This window comes from Periplaneta americana, chromosome 14 (genome assembly GCF_040183065.1).
Source record: "Periplaneta americana isolate PAMFEO1 chromosome 14, P.americana_PAMFEO1_priV1, whole genome shotgun sequence".
NCBI lineage: Eukaryota > Metazoa > Arthropoda > Insecta > Blattodea > Blattidae > Periplaneta > Periplaneta americana.
Genome location: NC_091130.1, coordinates 25,685,970 through 25,708,329, shown reverse-complemented (window position 1 = coordinate 25,708,329; position 22,360 = coordinate 25,685,970).

Genomic DNA, 22,360 nt, shown 5'->3' with positions numbered 1-22,360 from the left:
TTATTCATGCGGCCAGTTCTGCAACGGAAGAGGGAGATTTATTTCTGTCTACATTGTCTTTAATATGTACTCTATGAGAAAGGACACGGTAATGTGTCCAGATTCTTGTAATGTATACCTTGATCATATCTTGCAATCCGCTAGATTCAGTCAAAAGTCCGAAGACCAGTACGACATTACATATGAGGCAACTAATTCAGGAGATAATGGAGTAGGGTGGCCAGTTCCTTTCCCCCCTCCATTGCATACATCGCTGACTAATAACTAGGGAAAGGGATTTGGAGTATTATAAACAAAGCTCGGAACTTGGGGACTTGTGTCTTTGAACGTGGCTAAGCGACCGGACTTCAATGTCAACAAACTCCCGCTTCCAGCACAGAGGTACTGCCAGGTCTGCTATAAAAGTGGTTTCTGACTGGAACAACATAATGATAATATTATGGTAGGTTGAAACACGTAATTTTATAGCATATATATATATATAAATAAACATGCAAAATACATCAAATTTACAGTTCTGCTCTGTACATTTTATTACAGTATAGGCCTATGACTACATGCATTCGAAGATTTTCGAACCCATAAATTCTTCGTCTGTTAGTTAAACATGATTTGAAACGAAGGAAACTTATTTCCACGTCACATGAAGTGACGGGAGCAAACTTTAATTTTTTTATTTTATTTATTTTAACTGGCTACCTAGTGAGTACAAATAGCATTTATAAAATAAAAATGTTTCTAGCCACTACCGTAAGAGCCCGGCTCGTGTACGGTGTGGTCTTAGTGAATAATATAACATAAAATTTACAAGGACAGTTTACTAAATACAGTAATTAACTTAATTCAAACCAAGAAATACAACACAATAGCAAGAATAAAGAAGAAAGAGAAAACGAGAGAAAAATACACATTTAATATAAATTGACAATCCGACAGAAGCCAGTGATATTCAATAAAAACATGAATATAGTCGATATAAATAAAAGGTAAAAAAAGTACATTTGTTACTATTATATATCATGGATAATTTTACAAAATTATTTTTTAAAAGTTTCAATTTTAAAAAATTTTTAATTTGGAAACTGGTTTGAAATTTTATTATAAAGTCTTGGGCCTAAATAAAATATTGAATATTTTCACTGTCACTGTTTCCTGTTCGATTTTCAGCAGATCTCGTATCTGAGAAAGATAAGTGTATCCTAAATTTTTCTCTCAAATAGTTTTCAATTAGTGTACTACTACTAGGGAAGGTCCCTCTACGACTTGATCCATGGCTATGGACAAATTCTCCATCAATTTAAAGGACTGCAATGTCTTTCAATGAATGCCCGTTTCCAGCTCTAGTTTGTGTGTGGCACAACTTACAAGATATAAACTCTGCATTAGAAGAAAATAATGTATCTCCTCAGAATTCCTCCACGAAATTCTGTACCTAAAATTTAAGAAATGCATTTTCAAACTTCCATAACACCCATTCGAATAACACGTATTTTCTCATTCCTCAGACAGACCATTTACCTGTAATTCTCTTAATGTCATTGGCTTCGACATGACACAGTTTCTTCGCTCGTCTTCTTGCCATTCGATGTGACCACTTTCTTAGTACATACGACTGTCCCTGAGCACTTGCAGCGTGAGCTTTGTGTACGCTGTACCTGTAACCTTACTCAAGCGCACGACACACTAGTCCCCAAGTTCCGAGCTTTGATTATAAAGAATGGTGAAACGTAGTATAGATATTCGTAGCTCAGCGACTGTCAAGCGAGCTGCGTGGACGAGTACAGTCCACTTCATACAAACTTACACGCAATGTGCTGTAAACGTATTTCAGAATAAACAAATTGAATATGTAATGACATATAGTGACCTATATACATAATCTGCATTTATTTTTTAACTACATGTGCTTTTCTTGGCAACGCACAAGACACCAATAAACAACATTACAAATATACATAGTTAAATATCAACCTCTGCATCTTCGCGTGTTAGTCGATATATTGATGGTTGATAGACAGTTGTCTTCTGTATGGAACTCGCCTCTGAATATGTGTGTTTTTCTGTCAGGAAATATAATAAGTATAGAACGTATACTACAATATTTACAATATATGCAATATATATTGCAATATTTACAATATAACCTAATACAGTATCATTAAATGTTGAACAAAATGTAGAACCAAACGAAATGGCATTTTCAATTAATGCTATGTTTTGTTCATGAAACAATTATTCCTGCTGTGCCTTGTTATAATAAATTGTAAATATTATTTTCAAATTTTCAAAATACAACTTTGTTCTGTTGCAAGGAAGGACATTTTTTAACATCTGCAGAGACAATTGGAGAGTACTTGAAACAAGATACGTCAATTAAATTAGCATGTTGAATGACGTCACGTTTTTGTTAGTACATCTGAAATCCGACTAAGAATACCGTACCCATCATTTTTAATTAAAGCTCTGTTCATTTTTTCACCAACATGTTTTCCTACTTCACCTTCTACTGCACTCAGTTTATTTACAATAGTCCTCATAATATTTATTTGCTCAACTAGTTCTACTTCTGACTTTTCCAATTGAATAATGGCATCCGGTAAATATCCAAAATTTGGCTTAATATCCATGACTTCTTTCTCGATTGTACTATCATTTAGCAGTTCCTGGCATATGTGAATCGCAACGGCATCATCGGGATCGAAAGACTGGACCACTTTCTTCACAGATTGGAGGTGATGTGCGTAATAATTGCAAGCTTCTAACCATGACCCCCAGCTCTTAATTTTGTATTGTTAGTTGGTTTCACTTTCGGCATTGTACCTGCACTTCACTACTCTGAACTGCAAACCTGCACGTTGACGTTCTTATGCGACAACTGTCCCGCTCACCTGCTGTTGACGTGCAGAGATCTGCGAGTATGTCATGGAGGGGAGGACTTGGTATAAAGGGTTGTACACAAATGGCTGTGTAGATGCCAATACTAGCTTTTACTGCTCCAAATTCCGTTCCCTACTAATAACATATGAGTACTATAGCTCCAAAACGTTTCATCCCGAAAAATCTAAAATTCAGATAAGTACACAACTGCATTCTATTATCAATTGATCATACAGTACGATTGTAGAAAGGACGCCCCCTCCCGTAAGCGGATGAAGACATGCGTCTTGATTTGAATATGACTATTGAATGAGATGAGAAAGATGAATGATATGATATGAAAATCTAAATTCTTTTTCTACACGGAGGGAAGGGAAAATGGACCGTGCCAATGAAAATACCAACCCGGCAATTGCGTAAGTAACCTTAAAAACTACAGTCAGGTTGGTCGGTAAGGGAATCGAACCACAGATCTCCTGAATGCGAGTCCCATGCGATACACATGATTCAACTCGCTAGATTCTTCTTACTGCTGTAGTAACGATGTGCCTAAGGGTACGTATACGTTGGAGCGACGATAAACGATAAAAGAAGCAGCGATGCTATATCAGAGACAATTGAAGCATGCATTGTCATTGAGGTGTGCATATTGGAGTAACGATAAAAGCGAAGATACACGATAAAAGCGACGAAAAAGAAAAGTTCCATTTTCTTCGCTCTTGTCGTTCATATGATCTTTGATTAAGATAATATTAATCTGTATAATTACCGGTGGTTATCAGTATATCCGAATATTAATCGATTTATTATTATTTCAGCATATTAAATTAATTGTTGTAGATATTGGCAAATTGATCAGTTGTGTATTTATTCCTGATACATTATGTGATCACAATAACCAATCACAGCACAACGAATTTATACTACCTTTTGGATGAGAAACGGGTTCAATTTTGTACGTATTTAAGTTATATTAACCTTGAACCTAGCAGCTGTTTTTCCTATATATCTTTTTTCATTAAGTGGATGTATAGAATATCTTCTACTGATAAATCAAAATGTTCGCTTCCCGCGTCCTCGTTACTCCGATATGAACACTTGATTCTTTGATAATACCAAAGCGTCGCTACATCGTTTCTTTTATCGTTTATCGTTGCTCCAACGTGTACTTATCCTAAGGCAGAAAAGCACCGACCCCGTGAAGGGAGCTAAAAAAACCCCGAGCTCGCAATTACAAGTAAGAATCTCATCCTTGTCACTATTAATTTGCGGTTCCATGTTTACTGGAACTTCTTTGCTTCTTTTCGGTTTTACTTCTCATCCATACATTTTTATCATCACTTTTGAAACACCCTGTATATTAAGATCATTAATTGGTACTCAGTTAAATGTCATAATGTAGGCCTATACTTAAGTAAAAATGTTGTTCTAATAACTAAGCATAGTCCGTTGTTTTAGACCATTCATTGACTTTAGTTACTGCAGATTTTTTTTATTAATTCGATTTAGAGGTTTTTTTTAGTGATTGACACGTAGTTAAAGGGGGATGACGCATAAAATTTCTATTTTCTACATTTTTCAAGCTATGCCTTTGATTTTTGTACACATAAGCACGGTGATAGATAATGACGTGATGAAGTTTCATTTCTGTGAATCAATTAGTTTCTGAATTAAGAAAAGTATTTTAAAAAATTTACATATTTCAAAATGAAATATATCGTTCAGTTTTTCAGTGAAATGTTTGAAAATTTTTTGCAAGGCCAGTGGCATGTTTAGAAAAACATCACGCGTTAGTTTTCCTATTTCCTTACGAGGCCTACAAAAGAGGGGAAAGGTTTTATAACCACTGCACACCTAAAAATAAAAATTGTCCATTGCCACTATAAACATTCTATTTTTTATTTAAAAATATTCATTTAATCCTACAATCTATGGATATTTTGTTAATCAGAGTGTATAGAACCCAGAATATTGTTCGAAATGGAAATACACAAATTGGAGATTTATCCTTTGAAGAGGTGGAAAAATTCAAATATCTTGGAGCAACAGTAACAAATATAAACGACACTCGGGAGGAAATTAAACGAAAAATAAATATGGGAAATGCCTGTTATTATTCTGTTGAGAAGCTTTTGTCATCCAGTCTGCTGTCAAAAAATCGTAAAGTTAGAAATTATAAAACAGTTATATTACCGGTTGTTCTGTATGGTTGTGAAACTTGGACTCTCACTTTAAGAGAGGAACAGAGATTGAGAATAAGGTTCTTAGGAAAATATTTGGGGCTAAGAGGGATGAAGTTACAGGAGAATGGAGGAAGTTGCACAACTTAGAATTGCACGCATTGTATTCTTCACCTAACATAATTAGGAACATTAAATCCAGATGTTTGAGATGGGCAGAACATGTAGCACGTATGGGCGAATAGAGAAATGCATATAGAGTGTTAGCTGGGAGGTCGGAGGGAAAAAGACCTTTGGGAAAGCCGAGATGTAGATGGGAGGATAATATTAAAATGGATTTGAGAGAGGTGGGATATGATGATAGAGACTGGATTAATCTTGATGAAAGAGTGATGGAACGGAGAAAAATTCTCTCCGGCGCCGGGATTTGAACCCGGGTTTTCAGCTCTACGTGCTGATGCTTTATCCACTAAGCCACGCCGGATACAATCCCGACGCCGTTTAGAATCGTCTCAGATTAAGCTCCATCTCTTGGGTTCCCTCTAGTGGCCGCCCTCTGCTCTACGTCATAGATGTCTATGAACGCAGGACCGAAGTCCATACATGTGTTGAGGTGCACTCAAATGAGTGACTGTTTGGCCGGGATCCGACGGTATGGGCGCCGTCTTAAATCACAAAGTGATTTATTACGCATATCATATATATATATATATATATATATATATATATATATATATATATATATATATATTTTGATGTACCGAAGTACATATGATATTTCCATGCAGATATTCTACGTCATCACATGATGAAAGAGTGATGGCGTGGCTTAGTGGATAAAGCATCAGCACGTAGAGCTGAAAACCCGGGTTCAAATCCCGGCGCCGGAGAGAATTTTTCTCCGTTCCATCACTCTTTCATCATGTGATGACGCAGAATATCTGCATGGAAATATCATATGTACTTCGGTACATCAAAATATATATGGATTAATCTTGCTCAAGATAGGGAACGATGGCGGGCTTATGTGAGGGCGGCAATGAACCTCCGGTTTCTCTAAAAGCCATAAGTAAGTCAGAGTGTATAGAACACGCGGCAAAAATTTCATGTTCCTAGCATCAAAATTGTAAGAGCCTTTACACTTCGAACCTGATGAAATGTGCTGAAAAAAGTGTGAGAAAACAGCTTGTAAAACTTTTATGGAATTAAAATTCAAGGGTGCAGCCATTTTTATATTGCGTAACTTATTTTTTTTTTTTCATTTCGAGCGTCGCAGAGCATTGAAACTTGCTCAACATATAAATAAGAGATTGCTGAGTAATTTTTTGCAAGAAAACGAAAACGCGAGTTTTGACTGAAAATGTAAAAAATTTCACCCGTCACGCCCCCTTAAGTAATCGATTTCTTTTTAATGTTGCAGATGTGGTATTTGCTTGTTCCTTCACTAAACTCCAGAGCAAGAATGTGAACGAAATCAGATCAAGCGATCGTGGAGGTCGTACAGAAGACGATGTCTCTTCCACTTGATCTTCCAGGAAGGGTCGTACAAAAACACACCTGTCATCCGAAGACCAATATGCCGGTGGGGCTCCATGATGTTAGATTGCGGACGTTGGATTAAGATAGCTGGCCATTGGCACTCCACATAATACTGAGGTATGTGGTACTTGTGATTGTGGCTCCAATAAAAAGGGAGTTTCATTGACCTTGCTACGCACGATAGCATACTGTACAGGATATTCACTTTGGGAATTGAATCTTTCATTAAGACTTCTAACATTGGAGTTTATTTATGAGGTAGCGAAATTTTCGAGAGGAACTGAGAGGTCGTGAATATGAATCATGGAAGACCCTTTCAGGACGGGGAAAAGGTTTTGAGATGTATAGCGAAGTAACAGCCGCCAACAGTTGGATTGCAAACAAGAAAGGACTTTCGACTAGTGAATGGATATCTAGCCTGAAAATGACAGCAAATTTAGCAGCTGTTCGTTCCGTTCCCGGCAGATCTCTCGACGGTACCCGGTGCAGACATGGCTGCCCGGAGATTGAAACTTTAGCACACGTCTTGGGATTCTGTAAACAGGGATTGCTCTTGAGGAACTCTAGACATCATCTTGTAAGATCCAAAATTGCTGCCGCATTAAGAAATAAGGGCTGGATAGTAGAAGAAGAAATCTCCTGTCTAGCTAAAAATGGGTCAACGAGACGAGTAGATATTTTAACGTACAATTCTAACACTAAACAGGGCATCATTGTGGACCCCACAATGTCATCAGTCAGCCGAGGTCCACCTTGAGAAGAAGTCGATCTATGAGCCTACAGTTAACTATTTCAAGCTGAAATATGCCTTAATTCACGTTGAGGTATTCGGCTTGCTCATAGGTGCTCGAGGGACTATACCAGCTTTTTTCGAAGAATTTCGACGGCAGTTTGCTCTGCCAACATCTCTGAGGGATGACATTGTGATAATTGTGTTAAAAAAATCCTGCCAAATCCTAATTAATCACATGGTGCCACATTAATAGCAATTGTAATTTTTCACGCCCTTTTCTTTGTTTCCCTTCTTTAAAATTTAATATCTATGTTTACATATGTAGGCTATAATAATTTTTTTTGAGGATATAGGCCTACTGAGTCTGTAAGGGCTACCCTCAATGGGGGGCAGTTTACTATTATTATTATTATTATTATTATTATTATTATTATTATTATTATTATTATTATTATTATTATTATTATGAAGCCATTACAGTTTCCACAGATATTAAGTACATTTTTACTATTTTCAAACTCTATATATTGAAAATGAAATGACTTTTGTCAACTTTTATTATTATAATCAATTTAGAAGATCTATTCTCACTTTTTTTTTCGGATGTGTAACGCTTTCTTTACGCTTCACGTACAAGTAAGAATGAAGGTATTGCTCAACCCACCTCCATGTGAACCACATCTAACCTGTGGGTTTGATCCCTCGTTTCGGCTGCAATCGACATTAATTTTTAACTCGATGCGATACTCAATTGTTTCGGTTGCCAGGCAGCGCCGCGCCGTGTCGCAACGCGCAGTGAGGTAATTCCCCCGACAGCCGCCCACAACGCCACCGCGCGTACTCGGTAATTTAATTTCTCTGCGGTTTAGATAATCCGTCGGCTTGTGAAAGGTTTGTAAGGTCGCTCTTGTTCTACATATTGTGGAAACATTCGAGGCACGGTTACAGCTGACTCTTGATGTAGCATTAACATCCGTTAACCAGAGTGACTCAGATAACCGCTGATCTTTCTCTTCTGCTAATTATCCCATCACCATCTCCTCCTCTACCGCTTCTTCCTAAATATTTCTCTTTTTTCTTAATTCTTCTCGTCTGTTTCTAATTCTCTCTCCTACCTCTTTTATTTCTTTGTGTTCATACTTTTCCTTTTTCTGTTTTCCCTTATTTTTTTTCATTTCTCTTCCTTTTCTTTCTTCCGTTCCCAGCCTTTTCCTTTATATACATTTATTTGCTCTACATTTCCTTCTCCTCTTCCTTTCTTCCTTTGGTTTTTCCATTATTATTATTATTATTATTATTATTATTATTATTATTATTATTATTATTGTTATTATTATTGTTATTATTAATGCTATTGTTATTATTATTATTTTTATTATTATTTTTATTAATGGTATTATTATTGTTATTATTGTTATTATTATTGTTACTATTAGTATTGTTATTATTATTGTTGTTATTATTATTATTGTCATTGTTGTTATTATTATTTAATTATTATTATTATTATTATTATTATTATTATTGTTGCTGTTATTATTGTTATTGTTATTATTGTTGCTATTGTTGTTATTGTTGTTATTGTTATTGTTATTATTATTGTTATTATTATTATTGTTATTATTATTATTATTATTATTATTATTATTATTATTATTATGCTAACTTTTATCTTGGGCTGAACTGTTATTGGCCCCAGGCTGTTGTACAGCACAATAAATATTAGTAAATAAATAAATAAAATAAATAAAATTATTATTATTATTATTATTATTATTATTATTATTATTATTATCTTCTATAATACAACGAGTGCTGATAGTTTTCCGGTAATTTAATTGAGTTTAGGTGGAGAAATAATTATCTAATGACAGCAAACATGAGTTTAAAAAACGAAATTAAATTACCTGAGGATAACTATTATCACGAATTGTATTCGACAAGATAATCCCAATGCGAACAACTGTAATTCTGAACAACTAAGCATTCGAGGTTATAATAATAAGATCCAGAAAAACAGTTGAATCGAAGCAGAGATAAAAAGAATAAAAGGCTTCCTGGAATAAAAACAACTGAACATTTGAGGTTATAACAATATTTTGAATTCTTTTATCATTGCTTGTCTATAAGTTTCAACATGTTTAATTTTATTGTAAATATTTTTACTTATAGTAATTAATTGTGAAATTATTGTAATTAATTACACTGTTATTGTTGTATGTTTAGACTGCAAGTCTCGCCTAATTGCTTGATGGCTGATTACATCGAAACAGAGTCAATACAAATATTAAAACAAATGAACATAAGAGGAAAAACTATTTAGTTCTGAGCACCATGGTTTTAACTATCATTGTAATTCGATTCTCATTGGTCAATCTACCGAAAAAGAGCTCTTTCATGAATTAGATCGCAGTTATGCTGTCCTTCAAGATAATCTTCTGACTTGCTTGAATTGTCTGAACTCTGAACCTGTCACATGTACTTACATCAGACGCCTTCGGTGTGAATCACATATTGGGCAGAGATCACGATTAATCAGAGCTGTGATTTATAGCTGTAGTCACAGTCTGAACTAGTAACAAACCTGTCACAGCGACAAAATCACAGGTCTTCAAATCACACACCGCCACTAGCTCCTGAGAAAGCAAAGTCCCATTTCGCAGACGAATAGCGTGATAAACTCCAGGAGCCTGGAGACTCAATCTCTTCCTGATGAGCCGATGCTAACAGGTGGACCATCCTGCCTCAACCCATGATAGAGCCAGGTCCAAGTAGTAGCAGTAGCAGAGCTTGTACTAGGCCTACTACTAATAGCAATAGTATTACTAGACGCACATGTTTGTTGTAGTTATTAATCAATGTTGAGAAATTACTACATTAATAATGCGTTCATAATCTTCTGGTACGTAGTAAGCTAGCCTCTACTTGGGGTTAGAGTAGACAAATGTAAATATAATTGTTACTGTGTACACTGTTGTATTTCGGTCTTGGCTGTTGTTTTTAACTCCATCATTAATATGAAGTGCTTGGATTCTCAGGTGTCAGCTTCGACTCTCGACAGCCCCGGCCCACGCTATTGGCTGATTAATTGCAGAAGGAGTGTCAGCATCTCCACCTGTTGGGTCAGAGTTGAGGAGCGCTAATGAATTTTATTTGAAAATAACAGATATTAGCACGGAAGCGTAATTACAGGAATAAATCAAACAGCAGCGAGAAATGCAGGCGATCGCCAGCGTGGAAATTCAGTGGCCGGAGGTCGAGATATGTTAAGTAAGCCACTGGATGAGAGGCTCGTGAGTTCAGACCCACACAAGGACAAGTAAAATGAAGGGAATTGATCTTTGATATGGGGAGGAGGAGGATGAAGGACAATAAAAGGTAACTGACAGTAACAAAAATAAAAGGGAGAGCAAAAAGAGAACGGAAAAAGATAGGAAATAAAGACCATTAGATAGACGATAAGAAAGGAGGAGAAACCAGAGAGGAAAGAAAAAAAGAGAACAAGGAACAACACGAAAAAGGAGATCACCAGAAAGTATAAGAAGATAAGTAGGCAGAAGAAAAGCAAGGTAAAAAGAGACAAGGTTAAGATTGTGAAGGAATAAATAAAATGGAGAAATAAGAGAAGAATTAGGATATAAAATTTACAAAAAATAATGGAGGGTGTGGGGGAGAAAAGAAGGAAATTAATCTGAAAAAAGTGGAGAGAAAAGAATATTAATTTTAAGAGAAGAAAAAGGACAGGAAATGATCAAAAATAGGGGGAAATAAAGTATAAAAGTGAAAAGAGTGACAACGGTATTACAAAGAAATAAGGATGATAGAATGAAGAATAAGAGAGGGAAAGAATGAAAGTAAAATATGAATAAATAAAAATGATGAGAAGAAAGGAAGAAAGAGGATAAAAATAGAAATAAACGATGTAAAAGAGAGAAACAGAAGATGACTATGAGTAGAAAAACAACGTAAATAAAAGGGAAGGAAAAATAGCAGACTGAAACGCAGAAAGAAGAGTTGAAAACGAATTGAAAAACAGAAGAAAGAAGAATAGAAAGGACAAACGAAAAGAGACCAAAAAGACCAAAAAATAATAGTTTAAGATAGATAAAAGAAGAAAGAAAGAGAGAATAAAAATAAGAGAAAGCATAAAAATGAGACGAGAAAAGAGGGTAGCAAGAAATCAAGAAAGAAGAGTTGAAAAGGAATACAAACATTACAGAAAAAAGAGAAGCAAGAAACCAAGAAAGAAGAGTTGAAAAGGAATAGAACTAATAAAGAGAGAAGAAAGGAGAACAAGACGATACCAAGAGAAAAGAATGACAGAATTGGGAAAAAAGATAGGGAAAAAGTGAAGAAAGAAACGAAGAAAGAAGAGTAGAAAGAGTATAGAAAGAGCTAAGAAAAAGAAAAGGAAGAAGATCCGGATGATAAAAGAAAAAAGAATAAAAAATCAATTAGAGAAGAAAGATAAATAGAAATATAAAATATAATGTAAATAAATAGAAAATAATAATAATAATAATAATAATAATAATAAGATTAATAATAATAATAATTTATTGCTAGAACAAACATACATATTGGCCTTTTTTGCAAAAAAAAAAAAAAAAATCAATGTAGCACCCCCAGAAACCCAAACTACATACCCGTGCTCAGGGGTATTCCACAAACTTTTAAGGATAGGTAATTTATTAATAAACAGAATAAAAAAGTAAAAACAAAAATAGAGGTATACCAATAATTGAAACTTTATATTTTCTCCCTAAACATATTTTTTTAATTATTTGAAAAAGAATAAGAAAGAAAGCGTGAAACCGATAAAGAAGAGTTAAAGGGAATAGAAATAACTGAGGAAAAGAGAATAGATACAAATGAAGGGAAAGAAGAATGAAAGGATGGATAGGGAGAAAAATGAAAAGAAAGGGATTAAGAAACCAAGAAACTAGAGGTGAAAAAGAATAGAAATAACGAAGCAAGATAGAAGAAAAATGAGTAGAAAGAACGAAGAAATGACAATAAATAAGGCAAGAAAGTAACCAAGAAAGAGAACAAAATAAATAAAAAAGTAAAGAAAGAAAAATAGAGAGGACGATGAAAAAGAGACGAAGTATATAATAATGAAGAAAGAAAGAATACAAATCAATCATTAAAGAAAAATTAAATAAATAGATGCAATATATCGGAAACATAATACAAGGGAAGAAAAATGAGATCTGGAACAGAAACGAAGGAAAACAAAAAAAGAAATGAGGAATTGGAGAGAAGACAAAGAAGAATAGAAACAAGAAAAATGAAGAGTTAGAGGAAGTAAACAAGAATTAATGGAAAGAATCGTAGAAAGGGAAATGACGAGAAAAAAGAAAAGAAAATAGTGTCTTACCTAAACAACTTTTGATTCCAAGTATAGGCATTGTTAGTGGAAGATCTCTCTCTCCTCTGTCATATTCCAAGCCATTTTCACACGTACGCAATTATGGTATCTCGTAATATTCGGTGCTGTGGCCGATTCCAGACGTGTTGTACAGCGTGGGCGTGAACCCAGGTTCGGTAGCCCTTGGTGAAAGGAGCCTCGCTGGACCACTCGAAGTTTTTGTGGCAGGCCCGTGTGGCGCGTCGCGTGTTCAAAGCTCCTTTCTCTCCAGTTTCTACATTGCAATTATAATATCGTGTTTATTATATTATTAGAGGCCGGTGTGTGTTATTAATATTTCATAATATTCCTCTAGAAAGGGACACGATACGTGATGTTATAGCTTTATCATTAACAGCAGTCGCTTTTTATTGCGAGCTGAATTAATATATCCGAGGTTTGGCATCAAAATATACACGTATCAAACTGGACTGCCCTCTGGAAAAAATACTAGAAATTATTATAGAGTGAAACGTAAGTAATGCCATTATTTCAGAAGGTTATTCTTTGAAATATTTCAAACCAGAAGATTTATTAAAGTTTTCCTCATTTTTGCTTCCTTTCCGAGATAAAAATTGTTTTATATGAAACATTTCATAGTCTGTTTTGGGAAAACCATTGATTTAATTTCCAATATGCTCATTCAGTTTAAAAAAGCGTGTATTATGATAATGAATGTAGTTTTTCCTTTAAATGTGCACAAATTCGATCCAAACAAATGTAACATTATGAAAATTCTTCGCAAAACGAAAAGTTACATTTACCTCGATCAAATTTCTGCACATTTAAGGGACAAAACTAGAATTCTTTCAGACATTTATTATCATAGTTCACTGTTCTCTTAGATTGACTGAGCATATTGGAAATTCAGTCAATGGCTTTCTCAAAACACAGTATGAAATTTTTCATATAAAACAACTTTTATCTCGGAAAGGAAGCAAACTTTTTTTGTTTGAAATATTTAAAGAAATAACCGTCTGAAATTAATTACATTACTCACGGTTCACCTCCTATATCTCATTCTCAGAGAAAATTGTTTTTCCATGTAACACATCTTTAGCTTCAGAATACTAGCTAATTAAAGAAATTATACTTCTGAATAGTTCATTCTTTATTTGTAATATTCTTTTACCCTTAAAACTAAAGAATAATGGTATTTTACTAACAACTTCAAATTAGTGTAACTCTGAAAATATTGACATTAGAACAAATGATTAGCCTATATGATATTTTTTGCTCAGAATGTCTTCGGAAATAAGCTTAGTAAGTGGCGGTAAATCCTTAAGAATCACCCTGTATATGCATTATAAAATCTTGACCTTTACTTACAACTTACTTACAAATCTCTTTTAAGGAACCCGCAGGTTCATTGCCGCCCTCACATAAACCAGACATCGTTCCCTATCCTGTGCAAGATTAATCCAGTCTCTATCGTCATATCTCACATCCCTCAAATCCATTTTAATATTATCTTCCCATCTATGTTTCGGCCTTCCCAAAGGTCTTTTTCCCTCCGGTCTCCCAACTAACACTCTAGATGCATTTCTGGGTTCGCCAGTGTGCTACATGCCCTGCCCATCTCAAACGTCTGGATTTAATGTTCCTAATTATGTCAGGTGAAGAATACAATGCGCGCAGTTCTGCGTTGTGTAACTTTCTCCATTCTCCTGTAACTTCATCCCTCTTAAACCCAAATATTTTCCTAAGGCTTTATTCTCAAACACCCTTAATCTTTGTTCCTCTCTCAAAGTGAGAGTTCAAGTTTCACAACCATACAGAGCAACCGGTAATATAACTGTTTTGTAAATTCTAACTTTCACAATTTTTGACAGCAGACTAGATGACAAAAGCTTCTCAACCGAATAATAACAAGCATTTCCGATATTTATTCTGTGTTTAATTTCCTCCCTAGTGTCATTTATATTTGTTACTGTTGCTCCAAGATATTTTAATTTTTCCACCTCTTCGAAAGATAAATCTTCAATTTTTATGTTTCCATTTCGTACAATATTCTGGCCACGAGACATAATCATATACTTCGTCTTTTCAAGATTTACTTCCAAACTTATCGCTTTACTTTCTTGAAGTAAAATTTCATGTTTTCGTTTGTGGATTTTTTCCCAACATATTCAAGTCATCAGCATTCAATTGCAAACCCTATCTGTTATCCTGAACTTTTCTAATGTCATATTCTAGAGCAAAGTTAAAAAGTAAAGGTGATTGTGCATCTCCTTGCTTTAGCCCGCAGTGAATTGGAAAAACATGAGATAAAAACTGGCCTATACGGACTCTGCTGTATGTTTCACTGAGACACATTTTAATTAATCGAACTAGTGTCTTGCGAATACCAAATTCAATAAGAGTATTATATAAAACTTCTCTCTTAACCGAGTCATATGCCTTTTTGAAATCTATGAATAACTGATGTACTGTGCCCTTATACTCCATTTTTTCTCCAATATTTGTCGAATACAAAAAATCTGATCAATAGTTTCAGATAACTTGAAATGCATGTACTGTATATAATGGTAGCATATTATTTGCAACTAAGGAATAAAATATGCAAATATGCTAAAATCCGCCCCCTAGTCGTTATCAATTTTGGTTACATGTGTTACGTTACTAAGGTAAAAAACAAAAAATGTATAAAGTAATTTAGAGTGTCATAGGCTTTTCTAAAGTCAATAAAAACACATAAACATCTATTTTAGAATCCAATACTCGTAGTTTGGTTACAGTAAAGATAGCAACATCAGTACTAAGATCATTACGAAAGTCAAATTGATTCGTGTGCAAAATACTATGTTCTAAAAAGCTAATTAAATGACTACAATAACATCATTGTCTAGAATAATATCATTGTATAGAGCACATCTAGGTCAGAAAGCATGGGTAGACATAACGGCTCGGTTAGAGATTTTAAAATCAAATGTAGGAAACAGAAAACGGATGTAGGTAAATTCTCATTTTAAATAGAACTATAAATGATTGGAATGACATACCTGCAGCGGTCTTTGAGGGTTGTCCTTCCTTAAGGAGATTCAAGAATATCTTAAAATGTTGTGTATAAAGTATAAATTAAAATTAAGGTGATATTAACATTTAATTTTTTAAGGTGACATGTATTTATTTAGCCTGACGAGTTACTCCCTTGGTTTGAATTGTAAATTATTTAAAACTAGCGTGTAAGAGGGTCTTAGACTAGAAAAGTTTGGTTTAAATGTAGTTCTGTTTATAAGTATGAATAAGGGTGTAATTACTTGTCTTATTTGAGCTGTTGTATCAGTGAAGCGAGGTGAGTCAGTGAAGTTATGGTTTTACAGTGCAGTGAATAGTTCCGATCAGTGATAATTTATAGTGTCAATGAAATGTGTTCTATAGTGTCAGTGAAATGTGTCCTAAGGTGTCAGTGAAATGCGTCATAGTGCCACTACAGTGAGTGAGATGAGAGTAAAGTGAAAGACTATTATCAGTACAGTGAAATGTGTCCTAAAGTGTCAGTGAAATGCGTCATAGTGCCACTACAGTGAGTGAGATGAGAGTAAAGTGAAAGACTATTATCAGTACAGTGAAATGTGTCCTAAAGTGTCAGTGAAATGCGTCATAGTGGCACTACAGTGAGTGAGATGAGAGTAAAGTGAAAGACTATTATCTGTTCAGTGAAATGTGTCCTAAAAAGTCAGTGAAATGCGTCATAGTGCCACTACAGTGAGTGAGATGAGAGTAAAGTGAAAAACTATTATCAGTTCAGTGAAATGTGTCCTAAAGTGTCAGTGAAATGCTTCATAGTGGCACTACAGTGAGTGAGATGAGAGTAAAGTGAAAGACTATTATCAGTACAGTGAAATGTGTCCTAAAGTGTCAGTGAAATGCTTCATAGTGGCACTACAGTGAGTGAGATGAGAGTAAAGTGAAAGACTATTATCAGTACAGTGAAATGTGTCCTAAAGTGTCAGTGAAATGCGTCATAGTGCCACTACAGTAAGTGAGATGAGAGTAAAGTGAAAGACTATTATCAGTACAGTGAAATGTGTCCTAAAGTGTCAGTGAAATGCGTCATAGTGCCACTACAGTAAGTGAGATAAGAGTAAAGTGAAAGACTATTATCAGTTCAGTTAAATGTGTCCTAAAGTGTCAGTGAAATGCGTCATAGTGGCACTACAGTGAGTGAGATGAGAGTAAAGTGAAAGACTATTATCAGTACAGTGAAATGTGTCCTTAAAGTGTCAGTGAAATGCGTCATAGTGCCACTACAGTAAGTGAGATGAGAGTAAAGTGAAAGACTATTATCAGTACAGTGAAATGTGTCCTTAAAGTGTCAGTGAAATGCGTCATAGTGCCACTACAGTAAGTGAGATAAGAGTAAAGTGAAAGACTATTATCAGTACAGTGAAATGTGTCCTAAAGTGTCAGTGAAATGCGTCATAGTGCCACTACAGTAAGTGAGATAAGAGTAAAGTGAAAGACTATTATCAGTTCAGTTAAATGTGTCCTAAAGTGTCAGTGAAATGCGTCATAGTGGCACTACAGTGAGTGAGATGAGAGTAAAGTGAAAGACTATTATCAGTACAGTGAAATGTGTCCTAAAGTGTCAGTGAAATGCGTCATAGTGCCACTACAGTAAGTGAGATGAGAGTAAAGTGAAAGACTATTATCAGTACAGTGAAATGTGTCCTTAAAGTGTCACTGAAATGCGTCATAGTGCCACTACAATAAGTGAGATAAGAGTAAAGTGAAAGACTATTATCAGTACAGTGAAATGTGTCCTAAAGTGTCAGTGAAATGCGTCATAGTGCCACTACAGTAAGTGAGATAAGAGTAAAGTGAAAGACTATTATCAGTACAGTGAAATGTGTCCTAAAGTGTCAGTGAAATGCGTCATAGTGGCACTACAGTGAGTGAGATGAGAGTAAAGTGAAAGACTATTATCAGTACAGTGAAATGTATCCTAAAGTGTCAGTGAAATGCGTCATAGTGCCACTACAGTAAGTGAGATGAGAGTAAAGTGAAAGACTATTATCAGTACAGTGAAATGTGTCCTTAAAGTGTCACTGAAATGCGTCATAGTGCCACTACAGTAAGTGAGATGAGAGTAAAGTGAAAGACTATTATCAGTACAGTGAAATGTGTCCTAAAGTGTCAGTGAAATGCGTCATAGTGCCACTACAGTAAGTGAGATAAGAGTAAAGTGAAAGACTATTATCAGTACAGTGAAATGTGTCCTAAAGTGTCAGTGAAATGCGTCATAGTGCCACTACAGTAAGTGAGATGAGAGTAAAGTGAAAGACTATTATCAGTACAGTGAAATCTGTCCTAAAGTGTCAGTGAAATGCGTCATAGTGCCACTACAGTAAGTGAGATAAGAGTAAAGTGAAAGACTATTATCAGTACAGTGAAATGTGTCCTAAAGTGTCAGTGAAATGCGTCATAGTGCCACTACAGTAAGTGAATTAAGAGTAAAGTGAAAGACTATTATCAGTTCAGTGAAATGTGTCCTAAAGTGTCAGTGAAATGCGTCATAGTGCCACTACAGTAAGTGAGATAAGAGTAAAGTGAAAGACTATTATCAGTACAGTGAAATGTGTCCTTAAAGTGTCAGTGAAATGCGTCATAGTGCCACTACAGTAAGTGAGATGAGAGTAAAGTGAAAGACTATTATCAGTACAGTGAAATGTGTCCTTAAAGTGTCAGTGAAATGCGTCATAGTGCCACTACAGTAAGTGAGATGAGAGTAAAGTGAAAGACTATTATCAGTACAGTGAAATGTGTCCTTAAAGTGTCAGTGAAATGCGTCATAGTGCCACTACAGTAAGTGAGATGAGAGTAAAGTGAAAGACTATTATCAGTACAGTGAAATGTGTCCTTAAAGTGTCAGTGAAATGCGTCATAGTGCCACTACAGTAAGTGAGATGAGAGTAAAGTGAAACACTATTATCAGTACAGTGAAATGTGTCCTTAAAGTGTCAGTGAAATGCGCCATAGTGCCACTACAGTAAGTGAGATGAGAGTAAAGTGAAAGACTATTATTAGTACAGTGAAATGTGTCCTTAAAGTGTCAGTGAAATGCGCCATAGTGCCACTACAGTAAGTGAGATAAGAGTAAAGTGAAAGACTATTATCAGTACAGTGAAATGTGTCCTTAAAGTGTCAGTGAAATGCGTCATAGTGCCACTACAGTAAGTGAGATGAGAGTAAAGTGAAAGACTATTATCAGTACAGTGAAATGTGTCCTTAAAGTGTCAGTGAAATGCGTCATAGTGCCACTACAGTAAGTGAGATAAGAGTAAAGTGAAAGACTATTATCAGTACAGTGAAATGTGTCCTAAAGTGCCAGTGAAATGCGTCATAGTGCCACTACAGTAAGTGAATTAAGAGTAAAGTGAAAGACTATTATCAGTTCAGTGAAATGTGTCCTAAAGTGTCAGTGAAATGCGTCATAGTGCCACTACAGTAAGTGAGATAAGAGTAAAGTGAAAGACTATTATCAGTACAGTGAAATGTGTCCTTAAAGTGTCAGTGAAATGCGTCATAGTGCCACTACAGTAAGTGAGATGAGAGTAAAGTGAAAGACTATTATCAGTACAGTGAAATGTGTCCTTAAAGTGTCAGTGAAATGCGTCATAGTGCCACTACAGTAAGTGAGATGAGAGTAAAGTGAAAGACTATTATCAGTACAGTGAAATGTGTCCTTAAAGTGTCAGTGAAATGCGTCATAGTGCTACTACAGTAAGTGAGATGAGAGTAAAGTGAAAGACTATTATCAGTACAGTGAAATGTGTCCTTAAAGTGTCAGTGAAATGCGTCATAGTGCCACTACAGTAAGTGAGATGAGAGTAAAGTGAAACACTATTATCAGTACAGTGAAATGTGTCCTTAAAGTGTCAGTGAAATGCGCCATAGTGCCACTACAGTAAGTGAGATGAGAGTAAAGTGAAAGACTATTATTAGTACAGTGAAATGTGTCCTTAAAGTGTCAGTGAAATGCGCCATAGTGCCACTACAGTAAGTGAGATAAGAGTAAAGTGAAAGACTATTATCAGTACAGTGAAATGTGTCCTTAAAGTGTCAGTGAAATGCGTCATAGTGCCACTACAGTAAGTGAGATGAGAGTAAAGTGAAAGACTATTATCAGTACAGTGAAATGTGTCCTTAAAGTGTCAGTGAAATGCGTCATAGTGCCACTACAGTAAGTGAGATAAGAGTAAAGTGAAAGACTATTATCAGTACAGTGAAATGTGTCCTTAAAGTGTCAGTGAAATGCGTCATAGTGCCACTACAGTAAGTGAGATGAGAGTAAAGTGAAAGACTATTATCAGTACAGTGAAATGTGTCCTTAAAGTGTCAGTGAAATGCGTCATAGTGCCACTACAGTAAGTGAGATGAGAGTAAAGTGAAAGACTATTATCAGTACAGTGAAATGTGTCCTTAAAGTGTCAGTGAAATGCGTCATAGTGCCACTACAGTAAGTGAGATGAGAGTAAAGTGAAAGACTATTATCAGTACAGTGAAATGTGTCCTTAAAGTGTCAGTGAAATGCGTCATAGTGCCACTACAGTAAGTGAGATAAGAGTAAAGTGAAAGACTATTATCAGTACAGTGAAATGTGTCCTTAAAGTGTCAGTGAAATGCGTCATAGTGCCACTACAGTAAGTGAGATGAGAGTAAAGTGAAAGACTATTATCAGTACAGTGAAATGTGTCCTTAAAGTGTCAGTGAAATGCGTCATAGTGCTACTACAGTAAGTGAGATAAGAGTAAAGTGAAAGACTATTATCAGTACAGTGAAATGTGTCCTTAAAGTGTCAGTGAAATGCGTCATAGTGCCACTACAGTAAGTGAGATGAGAGTAAAGTGAAAGACTATTATCAGTACAGTGAAATGTGTCCTTAAAGTGTCAGTGAAATGCGTCATAGTGCCACTACAGTAAGTGAGATAAGAGTAAAGTGAAAGACTATTATCAGTACAGTGAAATGTGTCCTTAAAGTGTCAGTGAAATGCGTCATAGTGCCACTACAGTAAGTGAGATGAGAGTAAAGTGAAAGACTATTATCAATACAGTGAAATGTGTCCTTAAAGTGTCAGTGAAATGCGTCATAGTGCCACTACAGTAAGTGAGATAAGAGTAAAGTGAAAGACTATTATCAGTACAGTGAAATGTGTCCTTAAAGTGTCAGTGAAATGCGTCATAGTGCCACTACAGTAAGTGAGATGAGAGTAAAGTGAAAGACTATTATCAGTACAGTGAAATGTGTCCTTAAAGTGTCAGTGAAATGCGTCATAGTGCCACTACAGTAAGTGAGATGAGAGTAAAGTGAAAGACTATTATCAGTACAGTGAAATGTGTCCTTAAAGTGTCAGTGAAATGCGTCATAGTGCCACTACAGTAAGTGAGATGAGAGTAAAGTGAAAGACTATTATCAGTACAGTGAAATGTGTCCTTAAAGTGTCAGTGAAATGCGTCATAGTGCCACTACAGTAAGTGAGATGAGAGTAAAGTGAAAGACTATTATCAGTACAGTGAAATGTGTCCTTAAAGTGTCAGTGAAATGCGTCATAGTGCCACTACAGTAAGTGAGATAAGAGTAAAGTGAAAGACTATTATCAGTACAGTGAAATGTGTCCTTAAAGTGTCAGTGAAATGCGTCATAGTGCCACTACAGTAAGTGAGATGAGAGTAAAGTGAAAGACTATTATCAGTACAGTGAAATGTGTCCTTAAAGTGTCAGTGAAATGCGTCATAGTGCCACTACAGTAAGTGAGATAAGAGTAAAGTGAAAGACTATTATCAGTACAGTGAAATGTGTCCTTAAAGTGTCAGTGAAATGCGTCATAGTGCCACTACAGTAAGTGAGATGAGAGTAAAGTGAAAGACTATTATCAGTACAGTGAAATGTGTCCTTAAAGTGTCAGTGAAATGCGTCATAGTGCCACTACAGTAAGTGAGATGAGAGTAAAGTGAAAGACTATTATCAGTACAGTGAAATGTGTCCTTAAAGTGTCAGTGAAATGCGTCATAGTGCCACTACAGTAAGTGAGATGAGAGTAAAGTGAAAGACTATTATCAGTACAGTGAAATGTGTCCTTAAAGTGTCAGTGAAATGCGTCATAGTGCCACTACAGTAAGTGAGATGAGAGTAAAGTGAAAGACTATTATCAGTACAGTGAAATGTGTCCTTAAAGTGTCAGTGAAATGCGTCATAGTGCCACTACAGTAAGTGAGATGAGAGTAAAGTGAAAGACTATTATCAGTACAGTGAAATGTGTCCTTAAAGTGTCAGTGAAATGCGTCATAGTGCCACTACAGTAAGTGAGATGAGAGTAAAGTGAAAGACTATTATCAGTACAGTGAAATGTGTCCTTAAAGTGTCAGTGAAATGCGTCATAGTGCCACTACAGTAAGTGAGATGAGAGTAAAGTGAAAGACTATTATCAGTACAGTGAAATGTGTCCTTAAAGTGTCAGTGAAATGCGCCATAGTGCCACTACAGTAAGTGAGATAAGAGTAAAGTGAAAGACTATTATCAGTACAGTGAAATGTGTCCTCAAAATGTCAGTGAAATGCGTCATAGTGCCACTACAGTAAGTGAGATGAGAGTAAGGTGAAAGACTATTATCAGTACAG